Source organism: Ochlerotatus camptorhynchus, unplaced genomic scaffold, assembly GCF_037179485.1.
Source record: "Ochlerotatus camptorhynchus isolate MF236.1 unplaced genomic scaffold, CSIRO-AGI_Acam_v1.1 ptg000002l, whole genome shotgun sequence".
Lineage (NCBI taxonomy): Eukaryota > Metazoa > Arthropoda > Insecta > Diptera > Culicidae > Ochlerotatus > Ochlerotatus camptorhynchus.
In genome coordinates this window covers 1,732,204-1,755,641 of record NW_027040494.1, presented here as the reverse complement: position 1 = coordinate 1,755,641, position 23,438 = coordinate 1,732,204, and the positions used below count along the sequence as shown (strand labels likewise).

Here is a 23,438-nt window from a genome sequence, read left to right as displayed (position 1 = left end):
TTTAAAAGTCATCTATAGTAGAATCATTCAATTTTTGTTCATATCCCAGCAAAAAGAGAGGTAATGCGCTGGTTCTGCTTAGTAGGTCGGAAATGAGATCAAAAACCCTATATCTGGCACGTATACACACTTGATCGATAAGGCCGTGTGTCATTCCAGTTGTTCTCTTTCACTGCTGGTGCACTGGGTTGTTCGTGATAGTTTAAATAAGTAACTGCATTAAATCTGAACGAGCTGAACATCTTGCTAAAGTGGCGTACCCAAGTTGATTTTTTCGCTTAAATTTGTAACGCAAATGTTCCTGAGAAAAAAAAATCATGGATCACTTTGCGAGCTTTCAGATCTCATTGACCGATAGGAATGTAGGAGAATTTCAGCACTGTCGCCCATGGAAAGTCTGTTCAATAGCACAAATCAGTTAGCGGTGTAAAACGCGTTTTGTTTGCTTCGTACCATTATTGCGTACATATTTTATTTATTTAAGAGGTTTTCAGCCTAATGGCTGGTTCGCCTCTAATTCTAAATAAATGTTGCCGCGCACTTCATTTTTATTCAGTTCCGGTTGAACGTTCAAATTTTCTCAACAGCATTGCGGCTCTATATGGAAGTCATCTGAAACCGAGTTGAAGCCACTTGAAGAAAGATGACATTGCCAAAAGATCCCTCAAAAACCGTGCTGCTGTTTTGATAGAAATTTTCTTTGCGCGTCTCTATCAACGTCTCTGCACTCTTGTCAGTTCCGAGTCTACCTGCAGAGTGCCTTGGAAGCAATAGTTTACACTCGTTCGGAAATCTGTTTGTAGTTGAGGATGGCTATTTTGTTTCTGTGGTGCTCGTGCGGGCGAATTAATTTTCCCATGCTTGATCGGCAGTTTCAAATTTTAAATTTCAACAAATTTCTCAAAAATAAACAAAATATGCAATATGATAAGATATCATATCATATCTGTGTACAACGATAGAGTCCTAGTCCTTTAAATTTGTCGAACCTCTTAACGGAATCCCTTTATGAAGAGCTTTGAGTGGGTTGGTTTATTTCCTTTAAATTCCGTTATAATTGCTTATCTTATAACGGAGTTTAAAGGAAATAAACCAACCCACTCAAAGCTCTTCATGATAGAGTCCTCATGGGAACTGGATTTAACATCCTTAGTTGATCAATGTTCTTTTTTTCTTATCTAATCTAATCTAATCTAACACCAACACAGCCAGTTCTTGAAAGCATCCTGGAAAATGATGGATATACCCCCATCAATTTTCTTGTCTATTTGATATATGTTTCACATCGAAGATGCGTCACACATATCAAAACGGCCAGGCCTACTGTGCAACATTTAAGGGGCAAGATGATTCAGAAAACATCAGGCCTGTTTAAATAGAAGATTTAAACACGATGCTCCAGAATACAATAAAGGGAAGAAACATACGTTCCGATTTTGGTAATTATATGATTGGTTGGTCGTTGGAGGTATCCAAGCTAGAAAGGTTAAGTGATGCTCCATTTTCTTCTGACGGTTGGGACATGAGCACTAATTCTTGTCCTAGCCTTTTATGGCTTATGGCTATAGCACCATTACTCGCTTTCTGAAAAGAGAAGAGGGAAAGGAAAAGGAGAAGGACAAGGGGGAAAAGGATTATGAACATAAACAATATTTTTGATTTGAAATATACAATATAGAAATGCATAACGGCGGTGGTCACTATCCGAGTCTTGTCACTATTATCAAGTCATAAAAAGTAGTAATCAAAGAACTTACTTCAAACTGGGGAATCAGGATTTTGCAGTAATCAAAGAATCACATTTTAGTCCTTGATCTAAAATGTGATCCTATGATTACTGCAAAACCCTTATTCCCCAGTTTGAAGTTGTCATGACTAGGGTTCGGTGGTAGATCTTATACCAGTAACGCACCACAAAAAGGTGATCTCCCAACGTTACTGGTTTGAACCGATAACATTTTACAAAATAGAACGAACTCACCAAGTTTAGTCAATTGAGCCTTAAATCGTTAGTTGATCAATGTTCTTTTTTGTGGAAATTTATTTTGATAAATACGTTAAATAGATATAAATTTGCCCCCGGTTTAAGGTCACAGTAACAGTAGTAGAGTAATCCTTTCTGACAATTTTAAGCGTCTTGACCAGTTACAAACCTGTGTAAACTGTTCTCGTCTTGTGAGGTATTTTATATGTACAGCATTAAGGAACAAAGTGTGAGAAGTTGTGCCATATTTTGGATAGCACATTTACGAGAGCTCACTAACTAAAACCACCAACAAACCATTGAAAGATTTATAAAATAACTAACTCCATCTAACTAACAAAGATCAGAACAATAAATATTAAATACTTTTACTTCAGCTGTCTAGCCGCTCAAAATATGGAGCTTTTCATAATATGGTACTTGCACGGTAAAACAATAGAAGTATAGAGTATTGTTCTCCTATCCTTTGCGTATACAAAACAACAATTTAGAATCAATTTTGGTTGAAAATCGACTTTAGAATAGCTAGATTGATGAAATATCCAATATCCCTCTATGCGGCGATTAAAAAATGACAACCACAGCATTTTCAGGGGCTTCCCCAAGCCCACTTGGTTAAAGCATAGATATAAAGCAAAACCATGCTAGAGGCTGTTGGTTTCAATTCCCGGTCCGGTCTAGGCATTTTTCGGGTTGGAAAATTTGGTTGCTTGATTTCGGCAATAATTGAACACATAACATCTTAAATAAAACAGCAAAAAGGTTATCTTCCATTTAATTCAACTAGGGGAAATGATGGCTTCGGCAAAACCTTAACCTATTATCGTCAGGGGGTAAACAACGTTCTTGGGAGCTCAATTTTAACATGTGTATACATTGTGTTTCAGAGCATCTATTGGTCAAATTTGAGTGCTCTAAGACTTTGTTTACCCCCTGACGATAATAGGTTAAGGTATTGCCGAAGCCAACATTTCCCATATATAAATTTTGGTATCTATAGTGGACCCTAGACGATAGCTTTTATTGACAATAATCGTATTGTCAATACATTCTATATTGACATCAATACATCGGTATTGACAATATTTCTGTATTAACATCATCATGTCAATAATTCCCCTCCGCGTCAATATATTGAAACGTGTGGGGTTCGCTTATGACAGATACGTATTTCGACTACAACGAAACTCCAACTATAAGAAAAGTATCCTCAATCTGTTTTGGCCAACGATGACAGTTAGTGACGGTTTGTGTTTGGCGCGCCTGACGTTCTCACGGCCAATGAGATCAACGTAAATGTGAGTCCAGTTTACTCATAATCATCAAAAACGCAATATTTGGGCAGCAGCAGTGGCGGAAACTTCCGCCAAAGATGCGACACCTGCAGAACAACAATGACGGTCGAGCACATACTAATAAACTGCCCTTGCTTCCACGGACCACGAGAACTCTACGGGATCCCGTGCAACATCCGAGACGCCCTTCAGAACGACCCGGTAGTAGAGGCACAACTGTTATGTTTCGGCAGAGTTAATGTACACGTGCATCCATCCCGCGTGATAGAGACACGCTTTCTATAAGATCGTAGGTGCCTGGTACATTTCGAGACGTATTATTTCGCGTTTCTTTTTTGTTCCTACGTGCCTCATGCGTGTCACATATGCTGTGTCTCATGAACTAAGCTCGGCGAGCTCCAAGGAGATCGGCAGCGTACCTACGTTCTGCGTGCATGCTAAAAGTGGCTGGTTGGTGCTAAAGAAAACAACAGAGAACTGTTGATCGAGTAGTCCTGTCACATTCTCGTGTTGCTGGTACAACTGATTGATTTCAGTCAGTTGGGGTTCAGTTTTTGAGGGTTAAGAGATTGTGGTTTTATAGAAGTATTTCAAGCGGAAGATGAGTTAAACGATTACGAACCAATTACCGGTGGGGTTATTTGTTACCGATCCATGCGCATGGAATTTTCATGGTTCAAAATATTGATTTAGCTCCACCAAGTTCAAACGATTTCAAATCAGCTCCTGATCATTTTCACAAAATTTGTTCTCATTAGGATGCGAACTCATACTGCACTTGGCCCTTTGAAGTTTATGTGGGAATTGAAAAATTGAACGTTAGGATAATTCGTTATTAATTGATTAGGAAGATGATGTTCTTCTGACATGGTTCATCTACTACTCAGCAGACAACATTGGAATAATAGGACAAAAAATCAAGGCTATTATGTCATAAGGGCAAGATGCAGTGTTGCCCTGAAAACAGCCGATTAATCCTACCAGCAAGTTATCAACTTGGAAATTAATTTATAACAAATTTCCTTGACGACATTCAATTAAAAAGTGGTTTTCAACAAAGTTGTAGCTGGAAAATTTTCACGTAAGAGGGGGGGGGGGGGCTCTGATGGACTACTTTTCCATAAATCATTATGGTGTAGGGCTAGAACGACAAAAAATACACTTGTCTTATAGTAATTCCTAAATAAACTTCAAAGAACCAGTGCAGAATCAGTTCGCCATCAAATTAGCTCAAATTTTGGGATATTGATCAGCTTGATTTGGATTCGATTGATCTTGGTGGATCAAATTGATAGGTATTTTGCAGCTGGCAGAGAACCAATAGTTCGGAGGGCCCTTTAAAAAAACTTCGTTGTTGAAATTGATTCGTGTGACTTCATCCATCAGCATTTTCAGCCTTTCAAGCTGTAGCCGACATAACTAGTTAATTCAAACATGTACTTAAATTTGATAACTGTTCAAATACATTTAGACAAAAAACATGGTGTGTGGGATGAATCCAACATATTTGTCACACTCAACGGTCAGTATCTGAATCGAAAACCATGTTTTCCAAAATGTTTATTTAGTAGGCTCAATATCTTTGAAAGCTCTGTGGAGCCGAAGGACTAAACAAATATTACAATGGAGATCTAAATCAATTTCCTATATATTTTTTGTGCTTGCACGAATCGAATCTCGACAGATCCGCAAACCCTTTCTGCCGGTGCCAATGACGATGTTCCTTAATAAGTAAAAAAAAATCTCCGTAAAATAGATCGGGTTGCTCCTTAAATGATTGATCAAAATACGTTAAAAATCTTAAAATGCTCAGTAAATATTTAAAGTACGCTCCCTAAAATGAAGAAAACTGTACATTAAGCATTTGAAAATGTTCCTTACTATGCACCGCTTTGCACCATTTTGAAGTGTAATCGTACCATATATCATCGGAAAAGCTGCTGTAGAAAGGTTAATAAAGGGTGATACGGTCAAAATTTGGTCAAGGGAAAACGCGTGTAAATCGGTGAAATCGTTTATTTAAAAAATCAAATTAAATTTCTTTTTCAAGTTCAATTAGTATAAAATTCAGGAAAAATATTCAGTTAGGCTTCCGCTTTTCCAAATCCGAATTGCCGGGCCTTACACTTGACCCCTGCCATCAGATTTTGTACAGCCACCTTGTCCACCTTCTTCGCCGCAGAAAGCCAGTTTGCCTTGAACTGCTGCTCGCCCTTAGCAGTTTTTTTTGGTCTTCTTTAGGTTCCGCTTGACAATAGCCCAGTATTTCTCAATTGGGCGGAGCTCTGGCGTGTTGGGAGGGTTCTTGTCCTTGGGAACCACCTGCACGTTGTTGGCGGCGTACCACACCATGGCCTTTTTACCGTAATGGCAAGATGCCAAATCCGACCAAAACAGTACGGAACAACCGTGTTTCTTCAGGAAAGGCAGCAGACGTTTATTCAAACACTCTTTCACGTAAATTTCTTGGTTGACAGTCCCGGAAGCTATGAAAATGCTGCTTTTCAAGCCACAGGTACAGATGGCTTGCCAAACCAGATATTTCTTTGCGAACTTTGACAGTTTCATGTGCTTGAAAACATCTGCTACCTTTCCCCTTCCTTTTGCCGTATAAAACTCCTGTCCCGGAAGCTGCTTGTAGTCGGCTTTGACGTAGGTTTCGCCGTCCATTACCACGCAGTCAAACTTCGTCAGCATCGTCGTGTACAGCCTCCGGGATCGCGCTTTGGCCGTCGTATTTTGTTTATCATCGCGATTTGGAGTCACTACCTTCTTGTAAGTCGATAGTCCGGCTCGTTTTTTGGCTCGATGCACGGTTGTAGACGATACACCCAGCTTATTTGCGGCATCTCGGAGAGAGAGGTTAGGGTTTCGCTTGAAACTACCGGCAACTCTCTTTGTCGTCTCAGCGGCTTCCGGTTTTCGATTTCCCCCCGATCCAGACTTCCTGGCTGTCGACAAACGTTCCCCAAACACTTTAATTACATTTGTAACGGTTGATTTGGCAACTTTTAGCGATTTTGCCAACTTTGCGTGCGAGTAGCTCGGATTTTCGCGATGCGCGAGCAAAATTTTGATACGCTGCTCTTCTTGCTTGGACGGCATTTTGACAACTGAAGAGTGAATTCCAAAATCAAAATAGGAGCAACATTCTACACACACGCACCTTCAAAATGAGGGGTGTTCAGGTTTTTTAAATGCAAAATTGAAAGAAATACGTCAAGTTGATATTGACCAAATTTTGACCGTATCACCCTTTAAGTACCATGAAATCAGCTGAAATGTTCAATAAAAATGCACAAATGCACACAATGATTTACTAAATATTTCAGCTGATTTCATGGTACTTATTAACCTTTCTACAGCAGCTTTGGATCAACTTTCAACACGGTATTTTCCAAATTTAAACCATACACTCTGGCAACATGGTGGCAACATGGTGATTTGATTGGTTGATCTGTTGCAGGTTGTAGCAATGGCTGTACCACTTTCTGGTTTGTTGTAGCGAGATGGTGGCGCTTGGTGGTCACTTTGTAGAATTGGTGCCGATACTCAGGCGCTTCCTTCTGACACTACTGTTGGTATACAAAGGCAAGGTCGCCCATTATCTAACCGAAAAGGTTATTTCTTCTTAGCGATTACGGACATCGACGAGAAAACGATGCCATCGAAATCCGCAGAGCAATGGTCAGCAGAAGCCACCTAGATCGTACCGTGCCAATCAGTAAGCGATTTGAAGGAACGGAACAGAAGGTCGGTAGACTTGGTGATATTAATAATTGGAATGGTAAATATTTATATCACTACACTGGTCTACACGCTCATCTGAGTTAAAGCCAACGATGCCCGCTCATGTCATTATTTTGCTGCAGATATTTCTAGATAAACATTTCAAAAGGTCCTATTTGCATTGAACGATTCTCTTCATCGACTTTCTCTTCCATTAATAGCTCAACTTCAAAAGCATTCCCTGCTGTGTTCAACGTTCTAAGCACAAGATATGAACTGCTGCTATCAAACTGTGTGGAAAAATTAACACCAAATGCATTTGCGTAGCGTGGTTATCAAAAGAGAAAGTCGATGAAGAGAATCGATCAAAGCAGATTGGATCATTTGAAATGTTCATCGAGATTTAGCACGGAGACGAACCAGCCCAGGGCTGAAAGTCTCCTTAATAAAGATATAAAAAAAATAAAAGATTTAGCACAGATCGCGCCATCACCCAGTGGGTCACCGCTTCTGTTATAGAATTAATCTGAATGCTCGATCACATGAGGCACATTAAAAAAAATTGAACATTTTTAAAGTAATGGTAACAAAGTACAAGTGAAAGCGTATTGGTAATACGCCAAGAAAAAAATGTTCTGCAAAAATTCTTCCACCCATTGAATTATCATAACATTGCTGCATTCGTAGCATTCCGATATAAACTATTCAAAATACGTAACATCCCATCTAACAATGTATACCAGTTGTGTTGCCGATAAATGGTTAAATTACGTTGACAATGTGTGAACGTCTTGCAACGGTCAAATCCCCGTACTAAACAATACTGTTACACTTTTTGTAGAATTTTTGTCCATTCTATATTTTGAAAATAAAATAGTCATGCAAGTGCAGTTAAGTGTTGAACCGAAAAAATTAACAAAGAATATTCTAATTGACCGGCAAATTAGTGGCTTTTGCTATTAGAGGATTTCAAGAATTTAAGCACTGCAAATATATGCTACCTTTCCTCTAAAATAGGAATGGTTTGTGCAAACGCAAATGAAATGTCGGTCAAAGCAACCAAGTTTCAACAGCCTGTATTTCGTTTACCTACACCTTCCAGAACTTAGAGCTCTGCTGTTCTAGCATTAATCGTAGCACATGAGATGAGGCACATGAGATCAGCGCGAGCCTCGCGCACGCCAGGATTTTTGGTGTCGCATTTGTTTCTCGCTCGTATCTTATTCTCGCGTGTCTCTTTCTCGCTCGTCACATGTTGTTTTCGTTGCGACGGGAGACGGTTTGTTGAGAGTCTCGGCATCACATTTTTGCACACACGAGGAAAATGTAACTCTGTGTTTCGCGAAGGAGGCCGGAATCGACAAGAGAGTTTAACCCATATATATTATTACAGGCTCTTGGCAGTTTCTACCGGTGGGGCTCTGCTGGGGTCCTCAAAACAAAACAGAAAATACCAAAGATGACAGCAACATAGAACAGTTAGGCATAATAAGTTCCCCTCTGGAACCGCAACCATCATTCAACTCCGTAAAATAAAAACTCTGTACCTTCTCTCCCTTTGGGATACCCCCTTCTGGGGTGTCCGGAGACGAACCAGCCCAGGGCTGAAAGTCTCCTTAACAAAGATATAAAAAAGCAATAACTCAGCGATGAGGAAATTTTCCTCATGTTGTGGAAACTACAATGTGTAGAATCGGAACCTATCTAACTTAAGAAGGGCATTACATAAATAATTGAAGAACCTTTTTTGATTTTAAAATATTGGTATGGATTTGGAAAGAAATATTGCTTACATCTTATTTTCGATACAGCTTTTATATGGGGTTTGATCCATTTATTGACTTAAAGCGTTTGCTATTTTATTTTATTTTTAATTGAGCACAGGCTGCAGTTAAAATGAATCTGTTAGAAGGAAGGGTAAAACGATGTTCAATTTAATTGGATAGCTTAAAACAAAAATTTGTTTTTTTGAATTATGAAATAATTAGATGCTATGATTATGTTTTTATTGTTAAGATATAAGAAGAGGTTGAAAAGAATGTGTTTGACACATTAAACTTGTTTAATTCACTTCATGAGAGTCACAATCAGCGATTTTTCACTCACACTCAGCGATCTGCAAATTGCTGATTGTGATTCATAGAAAGTAAAATTGATAGGTTTTATGCTGACGTAATGAAATTGGGTTGTTAGCGAAATGCTTAAATAAAGTAGCAAAATGGTTATCTTCCATTTAATTCCACTTAATTAATTTTGGTATCTATGACAGATACGTATTTCGACTACAATGTTCATCATTCCCACTAAAGACTTATCAAAATCTAAGAATGTCAAGATCATAGGTATAAAAATGAAACTACAATGTGTAGAATCGGAAGCTACCGAACTTAAAAAGCCAAAGATTGAGTGGAATTAAATGGAATATAATATTTTTCCTTATTAGAGAGCTGTAGAGATTTTTCTCTTTTACTATACTTATATCTTTGGTTTTTTTACTTAAGTAGGTTCCGATCCTGCTCATTGTAGTTTTATTTTTATATCTGTGATCTTGACCTAGGGGATGAGTACTTAAAGGGGTGGGAATGACACTGATGAAGACTGCACATTGTAGTCAAAATACGTATCTGTCATTGATACAAAAAAAAATAAATAAGTGAAGAATGGAAGATAACCTTTTTAGCTTTAAGCATTCGGCTAACAACCCAATTTCATTACTTCAACAAACACCTTGCAAAGGCTATGTCTAACGCTAAATGTTCCATTGATAGAATCCCATTTCATAATCTCAAGAGTCGGTACACCATTTTTGTTACGTCTAGAATCTGCTTAATTGAAATCTTCATTGATATAAATACAATTAACGTGTTTATGAGCGATATAAATCTTGCCCAACAAAAACAACATAAAAACAATGAATGAACACAATACCCTGTTGCCAGGTATGCCCATTGCAGCTTCCCTCGACCATCGTAACGTCGATAATAAATATCACACTCGAACAAGATCGTATCAGCCCATCGCGATAAATGATTTTCCCGATGTGCTACAATTGAAATGATAAACAGAACGATCAAAAGTTATCATACCAACTAAACTATACCAGAAAAAAATTCTCATCGGAAGTTTCCTCTCGATTTCTATAGGTGATACAGGTGCACCGCGTCGAATCGGCTCACTTTTTTACAACAACAGCAACAACAACAACCATCACCACTATCAGGTGTGCGCCTGCTGCAGCAATGTAGTGCAAATTATCCCATAATGCATACGAACAATAATGCGAAAATCATTAAGAATCACACTCCCTCCCTGGTAATTATGCAAATCAGAACACTGCACACTGTTAACCCGATTAGCCGATTGGGATAATCGGGAAGCAGTCGTTTTCCGCTCGTGTTTTCTGCTTGTATGAAAAACGAAATAAAATAAGAAGACACAGTTGCGTTTCTCAGTAAAGAGCAGTTCAACTGTCTTAAAATGAACAATATTCAACGTTGACAATACATAATTCCACAATTTTGTCTCAGAAGATTGACTTTTAAATACTATCAAATATGCACAAATACTTCCATTCTTCTAAGAATGCATTCATCGTATGATTTTACTAAATTGTACCATCATGAATGAAATTGGTGTGAGAAGCAGCCAAGTTGAATTATAAATTAAGATGTAACCGATCCGTTCCGTTGGTATAGATAGGTATTATTTCGATATCGTAAATCTATTGCGCAATCTACTTCACTGTGGTGGTTTCATACGGGAGGTTCCAATTAAGGGTTCGCTTGACATGCAAGGCTTAATTACTTAATCTAATTTGCGATAGTTATTATTCCGATTGGATGAAGATTTGATTCGATTCTGTAAAGCTCGAATTAACCGACGGACTAAACTCGATGAATTTCCCAGGTATATCGGCACGAATGAACTTTCCCGGTAATCGTTGACGTCTGCGGATTAATTAACCGTTTCATTGTTAAAGTTTATCAAATTTTCGATTGCATGAAAAATAAGAATTAATTTTCTTGGCGATGATTACCACCAGCCTTTAAAAATATTTGCTTTAAATACATTTTAAATACGTTAAAATGTAAAACTGACTATTATGAAGTATGTTTACATTCCAGACAGCTGAGGTTGTCAGGTTTTTATGCTTTCTTCATTGCGTGTTAGTTTATGCAGTAAAGTTAGTAAAGTTTTCATTTTGGGATTTGGGAGGCTGGCAAATGTCCACGTTAAACACTATTATTTTTTTAAATTTGTGATGATTGTCCACGTTGGAGGAGGGGGGCTAAAACCTCTCAAAAACTATCTGCATGGAATAGATTGCTGGAAAAGCATAATTTGTCATGCAAGTACATAATTATATAGGTGCCATATTGCTACATGTTCTCCTCACACTGGGATATATGTCATACTTTTATGTTGATAGGCGCCATTAATATTACCTACACTCCTTTGAGAGTAGAGATGAACCAGCCTAAGCCTAACACCCAGTGTGGATTTGGAAAATTTCAACCTTTCTTTCACGAACACAAACATGTTAAACTGTTAAATTACCATAAAAAATACCTTTACATTATGCTCTTTCAATTAGCATCAGAATTTAATTTCACAGCAAAACATTAATTTTGATATCACATCAAAGAGGATGCACTTCAATCATGTCAAAAATATGGTGTATTATTACTTGCCAAAAAGGACAAAATTATCATAAATACAACTTTTACGGCATTTGTTTATTTTTGTGGCCATAAAAATTACGTGAGATTTTCGACATGATCGAAGTGCATCCTCTTGGATGTAATATTAAAACTTATTTTTTTGCTGTGTTGAATTTTCATCAGAACTTGGATTTGTTGTTAAAATATATTTGGCATTCTTTGAATTATTGTACAAATATCCGGTGTATCGAAAGGCCTGCACACTAAGAAATAACTAATTTTACACGTGACGGAATCCATCTTTGACATAAAGGATCAGACGTAAACAAATATTTCATGTAAAATTAAGTGCTCCGGGACTGAAAAGTTCGTTACTCGCCGAAAAGTATGTTTTATTGAGTTGAATTTTGCGTCTGTTATGACTAAATTTTATGTCAAAATTGACGCTCGTATATGTCAGTCTCTGAGCACCTAAATTTACATGATTTTTTTCTAAGTGTGTGGGTCTTATATTGTACTGATCCATTTTCAATGGTCCATTTCAACGATTTCTCCATGTTTATTCAGCTTCAGTATGTTTATTTCAGTTTTCTTCTAGAATGTGCTGCAATTCGGGAAATGGACCATAGGCTTTCGATTGTTCAAATTGTTTTCGTTTCATAATTTTTACAGCTATTTTCCGGACTTCTATCCTGTGCGGTCTACATACATATAAGTGGAATTTTGGGACTATTTCTTGACAGTATGCGGTGCGGCAAAAGTTCGATTCAGCTGTGGGACTTGTTCGCAAACTTCATGACAGTTTTTGAGAAGTTTGACACAGGAAATCTTTGAATGCACAATGATGACACATTAAACATAAAACATTATAGCTTTTTGGCCAGAGATTTCCACCATAAATGCAATAGGACTGCATTTTAATGGTGTTTTTGGCACATTCTGCTCCATTTGTGTTTGTTTAAGATTAATAACACTTTTCAAACATTTGTGAAAACTTAGCAACTCATACAGGGGTTTTGGACACGAATTGAACTATTGCCCCGCTGTCTCTAAATGTTCTTAATTTATTTATAAATTGTCGTCAATCAGATTTATACTATTTTTTACAAGTTACAAGTCCTGTGTTAAAATTACGAATATAATTAAAGAACTGCTTCAAACTGGTTTTTGCCATTATAAAGTCAATAGTTTCACTGTTTATTGTAAGCAGTCATAATTTGATTTAGTGGACCAAATGTGGCATAATTTGGAGTAAATATATTTTGAGTTCGCAGTTGCCGAGAAGGTATGTAAAAATTAAGCTTTGATAACAGTTCTAGTGAGTCAATCCGACACTGAAAATAAAATTTCGTTTATACTACAAATGCGTTCGTTTACCCCACGAAACCATTCGTTGTTTTCTGCAACGAAATAAACTCGTATCATATAAAAAACTAGTTCAAATTCGCAAAATTATGTAGCTCGTAACATTCTTGTATTTTACGAAACATTTCCACACTCACTACGAATGTTCCATGAAATTAATACGAATTATTCGTATCTAAAAACCTATTGATTGAAAATAGTACGAAACATCGGTACGCACCCAACACAACATGATTACATTGTACGAGTAGCAGTACTTAGGGTTACGAAAATAGAGTTCAAAAATAAAATTGTGGTTGCGGTAGGCAAAATAAAAACTTTATAAATTTTTTATACTAGCTCACATAAAACTTTTATTTTTACTATGGAACCATTCCCATACACTACGAAGCTGCAATTCTGTGACATGCGAAAGTCGAAACCCGCTTTGGTTGACACACTTTATACTGCTCCAGTAGAAAGTAGGTGAGAGCCTTCCGGACCGGTAGCAAGTTCCAGAATCCCGATCCTCGATGCAGTGATCTAGGGGAATTAAATATTCGATAGTGCATAGAATGGAGGAAGTCCAGGTTGTGAGCCAGGTAACACTTGATATCCATTAAGTTTGCCAGTCACCTTCCGAAGTAACTCTGTCAATCGAATCGAGCGATTTCTGATATCAGCCGCTAGCCACTACTCACTGGCCAATTATATTTTGTTTACTTCTGCATTCGCGCCACAAACGAATCCAATTCTTGCAACAATTAATGCACTCGTAATGCTTACGAATATCGTACGAATGATTTCGTATTGTTCACGAATGCACGAATAATTTTACGTTCGTACGAAAAACGGTTCTTGTATTGACGAACTTTGCGTAATATTGGCATTATATCTGACGACGTGCAATATGAATATTTCGCTTAATTAACGAAAAAATTGTTTAATCTACCAAACTCATTTTACGATACGAGCGTTAGACAATTAAAGAAAAAAAATATTTTCGGTGGATGCGATACTATATCGTTCACAAACGAAACCATTGCAAATTTACGACGCACTTTTGAATTATGAATGTTGATGAGCATGCAGCCTGCTTCATAAGATGGAAGAGAAAATCTTATTCAACCTAATTTATGAAGAGCAAATAATAAGAATTCCTTTTGCACTGATTCTAATCGTTCCTCAATGTCCACGATGAAATTGCCACACTATGAAATTGCTCTAACTTTTTAACCGTTGGGTAGAATTTAATGAAAATTTGGAACAAGGATCTCTCGCATCGTTCCATCGCTAAAACGTTGGGAATCGCGAGTTCCACGGTGTCGCGAGTGATTAAGCGGTTCGAGGAACGGTTGACCACCGATCGGAAGCCCAGAAGTGAAGGAAAAAGTATTCCGTACAACACCAAAAATCACAACCGCGTAGTTGGGGCCTTCAACCGAAATCCGAACGCCTCCGTTAGGGATGTGGCTAAGAAGCTGCACCTAAGCCGAAGTTTTGTCCAGAAGGCCAAAACTAAGGCTGGGCTTCGAACGTTCAAGGTACAAAAGGCCCCTAATCGCGACGAGAAGCAGAACAAGTCCGCCAAAACCCGTGCCAGGAAGTTGTACCTCAACATGCTGACGAAAGTTGAATGCTGCATCATGGACGACGAAACATATGTGAAGGCCGACTTCAAACAGATCCCCGGCAACCTGTTTTTCACGGCCAAGGATAAGTTCAGCGTTCCGGAGCATGTCCGCACTCAGAAGATGTCCAAATTTGCGAAGAAATTCCTGGTTTGGCAAGCCATCTACACGTGCGGGAAGCGGAGTGCACCTTTCGTGACCCAGGACACGATGAACGGACAGGTGTACATAAAAGAGTGCCTCCAGAAGCGGCTGCTTCCTCTCCTGAAGGCCCACAACGTCCCAACAATCTTCTGGCCGGATTTGGCCTCATGCCACTACTCCAAGGACGTGCTGAAGTGGTATGCGGACAATAAGGTCAATTTCGTGCCGAAAATGTTCAACCCTCCCAACACTCCGGAGCTCCGCCCCATCGAGAAGTACTGGGCGATTATGAAGCAGCACCTTCTTAAACGACCTAAGGTAGTGAAGACAGTCGAGGAACTGAAGAAAGTATGGGTTTACATGCAAAAAACGGTTGATTCACAGGTTGTGCAGAATCTTATGGCCAGGGTTAAGGCCAAGGTGCGGGCATTTGCGTATGGACTGTAAATAAAATACGAGTAAAATGGTAAAATGAAGTTTAATAGTTATTTCTCAATCCCTGAAAATTTGATGGCAATCGGATGAAAACTCGAATTTTGCGAATCAATTTTGTGTGTGGCAATTTCATCGTGGACACCCTTTAATAGAGTGTGATCGATGAAATTGATTTGGTATAAGTATCGAATTAATATTTGCGCATTTTACTAAGATGTGAAAGATATATATTTTCCATGAACTTGAGGTTTTTGTTATAAGCTATCATGGATGTGGACTGACGTGAGTGAGATAGCTTATTTTGATTCAATTAAGTCAAAAAATAGTAAAAACACCGAGGAATAAACGTGAGGACTGCATAACCAGATGGTGCTCTACAGAGGTTCCATTATTTACGTGTATGACGGAAAATTTAAATATATATTTAAAGCATTTCTCACAAGAAAATAATTTTAAAAATACTATAGGTTGTGTCCAAAGCACGACCACATGGTTGACATAGGACTACAAGATTATTTTTGCTACTCCATTCAATTATATATTAATATCAAAATTTAGCTTTAGACAATCAGTTCATTTATTATTCATAATTAGGTTCACCCAACCTTACCACGCAAACTAACTAATTGTCACAACAAATCAACTTTAGAAACCAAAGTGCACCTTACACAAAGGATAAGTCACTTAGCACATGGTGCCAAAATTAGATTCTGCACAGCTTGTGCACATCCATCGGCACACCTTCGACACAATATCGTAGGCGTTGGATTGTTGTAAATAAAATGGGAGCACTGCTGGACAACTGTCATTGATGTTATTCACAAAATTACGTTCTGTTTGACTGTATATTCAGGAACATCCTCTAATTGATTGTACCAGATGAACTCAGACCAGCAGTTCACTTATAGATCAAAATATGAAATAGGTTCTAGACTGGGCTCAAGAGAAAGAAACCGTTAATCAGACCCTATTAGTACCCTTAATTCAAATAATACTGCAAATCACACAAAACAAACTACAGAAGTGTATTCATCATCCTCTATAAACGGTCTCCAACGATGTTCCCCACCGGTTCTAACTCTTTCCGGCCGCTGATAGACCGTTGCTTTTCACCTCCCAAAAGACTAGGTTTCTGGTCTGCCTTTGAGGGCATTATAAAACCCTAAAAAATACGACTTTTATTATCCTACGAACACAAAACACCGAAATTTCACATACCCGCCACTTCCCGCGTCGTTCCCAATCCGATTGGTGTGCGAAGTGATCCACCCCTTGACCTTACATCACAAATCTTATAGTTTCAGAACTGAAACTTATTTAACTTATTTTTGAGCTCAACTAAAAAATGATGCACTTCTGAACTATTACAAGTCCTATCTTTAAAGAAGCCCTTAAGTAAAAGATGCTGCATGAAATCAATAAAGTTATAAATCAAAATTTTCCACATGCCGGCGCCGGTTAGCGTGACTGCTTTCTAACACTCCAATGGGTCTGGGTTCAATCCTAGCCGAGGTCGGTGGGATTTTTCTGAGGCATAAAAATCTCTGGTCACGTCTTCCTTCGGAAGGGAAGTAAAGCCGTTGGTCCCGGCCCATGTGTGTTGAATGGGTGCGATATCGTTCGCAGGTGTGGAAGCTGCCTTCCTGCACATTCGATTGCCGTCAATGGATGGCAATCGATGTCCGTCGGTGATTGGCACTAGATTTTGGAACCAGAGACCGACATTAAATAAAGGAATGAAGAATGAAGAAGAATATTGAATAAAGATGTTGTAAGGCTAAAATGACCGTAACACTCCAAAATAGCTATAAAATTCCAAGAAAAGTAATCTTTTACCTGAAGCCAAAAACAATATAGTACGACAAAATAGTTTAAAAAAATGTAAAACAAATTAAAATATTTTGGAATGCAAAAACTGAGTTAAAGCTCCAAATTAGTCCAAAATTAGCAAAGATGATCTGAAAACACATGAGTAGTCAAAAAATGGCCTCAAGTGCAAAGGGCTTTTAAATTCGTAAAGTTTCCTGAAATGTCTTAAAATAATATTAATGGATCCGGAATAACTCAAAATCGTAAAATCGGCAAAAATTTCCGCACAATGGCTAAATTAGCCTAGAATTACCTAAATGGATTTAAAACTCATAAATGGCCTGACAACTCTTATAATAATCATGAAAACGAAAACTCTCATAATACCCTTGAAACGTTATAATGTATGGTTCAAAAGACGCTAAAAATGGCCCAATAAACTAAGCATTCAAAAATGCCTTTAATATGCTAGAATGGTCTTGAAATTTCCAAATTGGCCAGGAAACACCAAAATAGTCCTGAAAATAAATAGTGTAGCCAGAAATAATTACACTTAAATTGAAAATAAAAAATGAAATGTTTTAATGATTTTAAGACGGAACATTCCATTAAGAGAATTAAATTAGTAAAAGCAATGTTCAATGCTTGTGATCAAAATATCTGAATTTCCGTGGCCCATCTAAGGGCAGCTTGTAATTCACCATTCTATGGGCAAACAATGGTCCAAAATAACCCGAAATTCAATATCTCAAAAGGACCCTCAAGGGTAAAAGTTTAGGGAATCGATTGCACGTGGTTTCAAACGCCGCAGATCCATAGATGTATGTGTTTGGGCCATTTTACCGAGCATTTCACCCTATTTTCATCTATTTTCGAAAGAGAATGTTTTTCTCAGCTTCGTAAAACGTGAGTTGCCTTCTGGTTCTATCCCAAAATTTCCTAATATATAAAGTAATGGGCTCAATGCGCAGTGTTTTTCAAAATTTTATTGTGGATTGAAACTCATTAAATATATATAGATAAAAAACATGGAATGTGGGAAATCTTTAAAGTTAGATAAAATTTAAAGCATAGCTGATTTTAATCCAAAATACTTAAGAAGTCCTTATTTTTTTTTGCATTATATGCGACCCATTTAAATAATTGGAACCGTGGATCTACTTTAGCCCACAATCCCATATTTATTGAATTCCCTATACTTTGTGAACTGTTACATAAAAGCAAATTATTCGAAAAATATGTAGAAACATTAGTGAACGAAAAATAAGGCTGTGGAAAAATAAGTTCTTCATTAAAAAATGAAAATAGGGAGAAATGGCCAAAACCACATACAGTGAGGACCTTTAAATTAGCAGAATAGGCCGATTTTCATACAAATTAGCCAATTTGGCATGTTGCAGCAATGCTTTATTATGATCAATTGAGCTGAAATTTTAACACATAATTACAAATATGCTGAAGTTTGCGTGTACATCATATCAAATTATTGAAAACGCTTGCCGGAAATTGACGGGCTGGTTAAAAATGGCCAACTAATTTGCACGGTGTGCTTAAGAAAGTTAAGGTCAAAAAATTCCGAAATAGGTAGCCGCTTATAGACTATCTTCGTGGTTTATGGACAGCCCCAAATAATGCAGCTTTTTACAGCTTTTTTTCTCCAGCATGTGACGTTTATTGATTGCTTTCAAATATTTATCCTAAGGTGGTCTAATCAGCTATCAGGTAACAAGCTGGAGGTGGCACCAATCCCGCCAGGCCATTCTAGAAAATCTTCTGGGATTGATATTTCTCGATTCCTCTGGGCTTACAGTATCATTGTGCTTGGCACACAATATATATATTAATGCATTGGTAGGCATAGAAAGCTCTCATTTAATAACTGTGGATGTGCTTCATGGAACACTTTGTTAAGAGCGTCAAAACATCGAATAAGAATTAATATATCGATGATTCCATTTTGTCGGAAGCATGGCAAATCATTTAAATTCATTTCGTGCATTCATTTATATCAACAGAACTCCGTAAAATGATGTTTGATGCTCTTGTAGATTTTGATATTATCAAAAATTTTCGTACGTGACGTAAATCTGTACTTCTTATCTATGAAGAACTAGAGTGCGCAGGACATTATGTTTATTTAATTTTTGTTGCTCACATAAGTTGTAGTTAATATTGAAACCTACAAAAGCATCATATATCATTTTACGGCATTCTGTTGACGACAAAAGTTAGTGGCAAATGAATTCACGAAATGCACAAAACGATAATCACTACACAGCTTTATCTTGAAGCTAGGTTAAATATTGTTTACGCGTTTTTGTTGGAGGAATTTATTGATTTTATGTTGCTGCGAATCAAATTTATTTTAAATTAGTTATAGGGTAAACGCTCCTATAGTTGCGGTTCGTTGGAAACGGTAGGTTTCTATATATAATTGTATCTGTATGCTCCATACACATTTATATAAACCTAACGGTTTTAACGTACCGTGACTATAGGAGCGTTTACCCTGCAGCCATTCCGTAGCAAAACGATAAAATGGTTCTCAGAATTTCGTAAAAATTGGTAGTTTTGTTCCTTATCGCAAAATATTAGACCCGTTGTTTTTATTTTATTATTAGGGTGAACAGGTTGGAACATTTCTCGACTTTCCTTGGCCTAGAGAATGATTGTACTTGTCACACAATTATTCTGATGCTAAAATTGGTACAGCTCTCAATTAATAACTGTAGAAGTGCTTCATCACCCAACCGGGGGATGTAAGATTCGTTTACAATTATGTGGAATTCATCATCGGAGGATGTTAGTGGAGACCACATGAACGGAGGAAGCGATATACCGAGCTGCGGTCCAATGCAAGAAAATGGAGAAAGTAAAATGTGGAGTGTATTAGTGAATGAAATGAATCATTGACCACAAAATGCACGAAAATTGTAACTTAGTCGGTTTTCTGAGGTGTGGCCAAAATAGGAACCTATGGCCAATACTAATGTACTTCTCCTAGTAATTTTGTTTCAATATTTAAACGTTTCTTGTCTCGGGTGAAGTTTTTGTGCTTCAATTGGTGGCTGTAAACAATATGGTAGTCCTCAAATTAATTGTTTTTCAAAAACCAACTTTCATACAGTCTTGAGCAAAGTTGTCGCTAATTAAGTTAATTTCAGGCAACTTTGTTCTAACAACATTTTTTCTATCTCTTCAAGTTCTCGCTTTAAAGTAATTGACTTAGCATTTAAAAAAATCTCCAAACGAGGAGGGCGGCTCTATCTACGATGCAGGAAAGATTGTGTTTTGCTGTGGCTAGCTGCGCGCACGCTGAGTAGATAGAAAGAAGATTGATTCTGAAGATTTCCTGCAAAATGATGCGCGATGCAAGTTGATGCGAGAATTAGAGGAAGATTTTTCTAAGATTGATTCACTAGTGTGAGATTATTTCAGCTACTAGAATTGAAATTGTCTCACCCCCTCCACTCCAATTGACTTTTAAAACTTGTTTGAACGCTTGTTTTGCCAAAAAATAAAAATCCATACCTCTGACGCCAAAGTCACGAGTTCAAATCTCACCCCCGGAGAAGTCACGAATGACCCAAGAGTGTTAAAGTGACTAAAGAAAAAAAAAAAAAAAAAAAAAAAAAAAAAAAAAAAAAAAAAAAATTATCTGTAACTCATTTTATACAAAAGTTATATTCTGTTATATTTTAAAGTTGCATGACTTTTGACATGGGAAATTTTATTAAAAAAATGATTAATATAGCAACTTTAAGAGATTTTAATTCGTATAACTGGGCAAAAATGTGTATTTCAACAAGTTCTTAAAGTTTCATCAAGCCTATTTTCATTATAAATTTGATACAAAAGATTAACAGCTAAAAAACTACATTGTTGAGGTACACAAAACAGTAATTGTGAAAAATTGCTCTAGAATAAGATCGTTAACGTCGTTAAGAGATTAAATTTTTTAAATTAAATTAACTCAACTTCAACTTTGCTACCACATGTCTTTATTTAAAGTTAATTTTTGAAAATAAATTAATTAGAGGGCCACCCTAATGTTTACAGCCATCAAAAGAAGGGACTTTTCAAGCGCAACATCTTAACCAAAAACACCAAACGTCTAAATATTACAGCAAATGCTCTAGGACTATTCTGGCTGAATTCCCATTGTGGACCGCTAGATTGCTAGATAAGACAAAAAAAAGGAAGATTGATGCCTTGGGTAACGTTGTCTTGAAAAGTTAAACCAGCCTAACTTTTGAGGGGATAATCAACCGCCAAGAAACAATACTGTAAACCCCAAATCCCTACAGCGAAACGATCAAGTTTTTCACCTTTTGGACCACTGTGCATTGTTAACCGTTCTAACAACTTCCGTTAAGAAACCTTATTGAACTGAACTATGAATGACCGAGAACATTCCGGCTTGACGTGTGCCCCCATTCAGCTGAACACTAATTCGTACCAGAGAGAGAGAGGCTAGAACAGTTTTGAACAGATGCTAACCTATTGAACTACATATACGCCAAATTGGCTCACGTTTTCCCTGGGCACCCCGTAATCTTCCATTATCTCGCTTAGGTTCTGATTAGTTCACCAATAATACCAACCGATCGCTAACTGCGTCTGATTGTTTACACCTCCGCGATAGGAGCTGGCTGATTTGGCCGATTTGTTTATAAAGCGAAAAACTGAACTTAAGTAACATTTTCCCAGCATTGTGTTCCGGTGCAGAACGGCGAGAGCAGAAATTCTCACTCTCGGTAAGCTCCTTCACTCCCGTTTATCAGCGGGTAGTCGAGTCACAAAATCGGAGAGGCGCAAATTAACAGAGCTCCATCGTATTGGCTTTTGAGGCTCGCTTATGTAATTGAACTAATTGGATATGAACAAGCGAGTTCAACATCAGGAAGCCCATTTGTCGGAAGAGAGAGGAGATGTTTCCATTTTGGCGTTTGATTGTTTTTGACAACCGAAATTATGGAGGATGAATTCGCTGTCATCGTAGCGTAGGCAGAAACTTTTTTCATTCAGCATGCGATTGCATGGGATGATAAATTAGAATTAATTAAAGTGCTGACTTCGGTCAGTTATTTGATATATCATAAACGAATGGAAACCCGAGTGTCGAAGAATGATGGAAATGCGCGTAGCACACCACCATCAGAGAAATGTGCATTGCTTGCTCTTCGGTTGAATCGATGATGTTTGTTTATGAATTCATAAAGATAAAGATCTGTAACGGCGAAATGACGACGGTTTAGCGTCGGTTTTTTTTCTTATCCGCTTATTCCACGAAATCCCAAGTGTTTGGAAAATATGGCACTGCTATTGGACTACATTTCCGGTGCTTCCCCGCGCGGTATGTGAATTCCAGCTACACGACACGACACGACAAATCCACGAGTGATTGGAAAGACTCACTCCCCTAGCTTCCCTAGAAAAGCCGCAAAGAGTAGGGTAGGGACTAGGTGTTCACGATCGATCGACAGACTATATGCACTCTCCACCGGTAGCTGGGAAATGCTTGCGAGGTGAGCCTACGAGGAAACCACGCACACGGAAAGCGAAAAATGCGTCTGTTAAAGATCGCGCAGCCAACTCCACCCAAAGCTCATTCTATATACATACAGCATCAGCTAATTTCTCGCGTGTTGTTAAACGGCGGCGATTCTGATTGCCGATGGTGAGATGCAGCTGATTGGTGAGATGAGGGAGGATGCTGGACGCGCGATGCTGCCGATGGGGAGTGATCGGAGCAGCTATAGGGTGCGGAAATTCCTTCCCGAAACGTTAGTCTGTCGGTGATCGTCGCGCGGGTCGGATGCAGTAAGTCGGATACAAAGTGTCGGGTTTCTAGGTTTGTCTGGAAGTTATCACTCTGAGAACTGAACGGTTCTATCCGGTCGTAAAGATTGTGCAGTTAAGATTTTGTACCAGAATTATAGCGCCAAGTGACATTAGATAACAAAGCAAGGAATCGAATGTGTGTTCATTCAATGAAAATGAAAGCAGAATAATACAATTGGAGCGGTGGTGAAATCAGATTGTTTGTTGAAAAACAAAACAGCGAAGATATGTGAAATTGGTGTGATATCTAGATGCAAACGCATTCCTTGGATAAACACAGTGGTGTGAAAACAGCGCTTGATAATTTTTTTTTTGTTGCTTGTAAAAAAACGTAACGTGTAAACTGTTCCAGTAGTTTTTAAAGGTACGTTTCGCAGAGAAGAAATATCAATGAAACATAGAAGATATGAGGGTTGGCTTTATCTTAAAAATGTGTATGTGATTATGGTTAAAGACAATCCAAATGTTCAAACTTTTTATCAATTAAAAAAAGTTGTCATAAAGGAGTAGTGAATGGTACGGAAAAATCGAAAGAGAAAATATGACTTTAAAGCAGATACTG

General features: G+C 37.8%; 1 protein-coding gene across 2 annotated transcripts in view; it reads left to right on the top strand.

Moving 5' to 3' along the window:
• Positions 1 to 23,438, top strand: part of Mdr49 (Multi drug resistance 49) — a 70,812-nt gene that overhangs the window by 17,240 nt on the left and 30,134 nt on the right. Inside the window, exon 1 of one of the 2 annotated variants that reach the window (XM_065223229.1) lies at positions 23,200 to 23,240. The exons of the other annotated variant lie outside the window; for it this stretch is intronic. The gene's annotated coding sequence lies outside the window, so the exon portion shown is untranslated. Of the gene's footprint in view, positions 1 to 23,199; positions 23,241 to 23,438 lie in introns of those variants that run through there. 2 annotated transcript variants of the gene reach the window in all.